The following is a 2249-nucleotide window of genomic DNA, read 5'->3' on the forward strand; positions in this document are numbered from 1 at the left end:
CCTTGCTGGGCGGGGCGTACGTATGGGTCCCTTCCTGCTCTCTGGGCATGAAAAGCAGAGATCCAAATTTGCTTACTAGCAACATCTACAGGCCTGTTTTCTCTAGCATCCCTCTCCTCTGGGCTGGCGACCCTCACCCGCCTGTCCCCAACGTGTCAGCTCTAATGCCATGCCCTTCTCCTTGCAGCTGAAGCCCATTATCTCTGACCCCGAGTACCTGCTGGACCAGCACATCCTCATTAGTGTGAAGTCCTCCGACAGCGACGAATCCTACGGTAAGGGTCCCAGGGCGGGCGGCACGCGTGCCATTAGCTGATGGCCCCTGATGTAAGGGAGCCGGTGGTCTCTCTGTCACAGAAAGCCCACCTGCCGCGCCCCATCCTACTATCCTGACACTCCTTTGCCTGTCCCAGAGCTGCCAGAGGGTCAGGTACCGGTGAGTCACACTTCTCGCCTCGTCGGGCTTCTGGGAGTAACGGCCAGCAGCCACAGCCCCCACCTTTTATGGAGGCTTTCCTGTGTCGGATTCTGTGCCAGGAGCTTTGCAGGCACTTTTTGATTTAATTCTGACAAGACCTCATGAAACAGACACTATTCTCCCGATGAGTCAATAGTAACCTGGGGCTCAGAGAGGTTAAGTGACTTGCCCTGGCTGAGCCCTTATTTGAACCCAGGTCATCCCAGCATCGCTCAATGCTCAGACCTGTGTCCCCACCAACTGTCCTACTAGAGAGAGACCATTTTTTGTAACATCTTCAGCCTGTCCAGGGCTCTAGCCCCATGTCAGTTTCGCCCTCGCACTTGGTACATTCAGTGTGGCTGGAGCATGGAGTGAGAAGGGCAGGTGGCCAGAGACAGGCTGGAGGCAGGAGCCAGATTAAGCAGCTCCCTCTAAGCTGAGCTCGGGGTAAATACCTCATGCTGGGGGCAGCAGGGAGCCACTGAAGAGTCTGGTGAGACAAACGGTAATGTGATCAGCTTTCCATCTTAGAAATACAGTTTGCAGTGATCAAGATGAGAGATGAGGGGCTAGCGAGGAAACAGGGACAGTGAAAATGGAGAGATGGGATTGAATCGAGGGGGCCGAGAAGGGAAACTGGCCATGGGAACAGCGGAACGCGGGAGTCGAGGGTGCCCCTGCACTTCTGACTTGATGTTTCATTTGGTGATCTGGTGAGGCGCAGGCACGTCGGGTGATGAGGCACAGCCAGCGTGGCGGCAGAGTCAGAGGCTGTGGCATGGGGACACCATCAGAGCTGGGTCAAAAGAGGGGCACACTTATGACAGAAAATGTGGCCAAGAGATCCAACAAAATACAGACCAAACAGTGTCCCTTAGACAGTGACCCAGAGACCAGCCACGGACCTGGTGAGACAGTGTTCGCAGGCAGTTAGGATGTAAATGGGGCTGAGGAGGCAGAGGGCGTGAGGCAGACAGGAAGTAAACCCAGGTCCGTGGAGGGTGTTTGTTTTCAATGGAAGAAATCCGAAGATGCTTAATGCTGGTGGTAGAAGCCAGGACATAGAGGCACAGACACAAAGGGCGCACGGTAGGTGACTGAAACGCGCGGTACAATCCCGACCCTCGTTGCAGAGGTGAGGAAATGAAGTGACTTGTTCAGGGTCGGGCAGCCACTGAGTGGCTTTGACAAGCTACTGTGTGACCTTGGACTTGAACTCAGGCAGCCCAGCTCCAGAATCGTGCCCTTCACCCTCACCCAGCACAACACTGGAGAGACGGGCGAGGGCGGGCAGACCTGAGGGGGCGTGCTGGCCCCGGATCTGGCTCTCCTGTCCGCCGTGACGGGGCGACGGGAATGGATCCGTGTGGACACAGGGATGTTTGAAGGTTTGGTGGCAGGAAAACAGGAACTCGGGTCTGATGTTCCATTTTCTTGATCCAATATTCCTGATCGAATACTATATTTCGCCTTTGTTTCTTCCTCTTGGTATTCAAACTCAAAACAACATGTCGTAATAATAACAAGGAAAAAAAATCTACGGGCGGCCTCGTTCCCCCGTACAGCGATTGTTGTTATTCGGTTCTACACGTCCATCCTCGTACACAGGCATACGTAGATTTCTGCATTTCTCATTGTCACAGAGAGATCATTGTTGATTCTACGTTCCTCACCTAGAATCATGAAGTATACAGCTTTCCTGACCATCGCTTTTCCAAACTTCATAATATTCCACGGGTTTACTGCATCTTCATTTTTTAAAGCATTCTTTATTATGATTATTGAGGCT

At 53.0% G+C, this 2249-nt stretch overlaps 1 protein-coding gene across 1 annotated transcript in view; it reads left to right on the forward strand.

Moving 5' to 3' along the window:
- INPP5D (inositol polyphosphate-5-phosphatase D) overlaps positions 1-2249 on the forward strand; it is a 138260-nt gene that overhangs the window by 124397 nt on the left and 11614 nt on the right. The gene's annotated exons all lie outside the window — the stretch shown is intronic.

This window comes from Pteropus vampyrus, unplaced genomic scaffold (genome assembly GCF_000151845.1).
Source record: "Pteropus vampyrus isolate Shadow unplaced genomic scaffold, Pvam_2.0 Scaffold411, whole genome shotgun sequence".
NCBI lineage: Eukaryota > Metazoa > Chordata > Mammalia > Chiroptera > Pteropodidae > Pteropus > Pteropus vampyrus.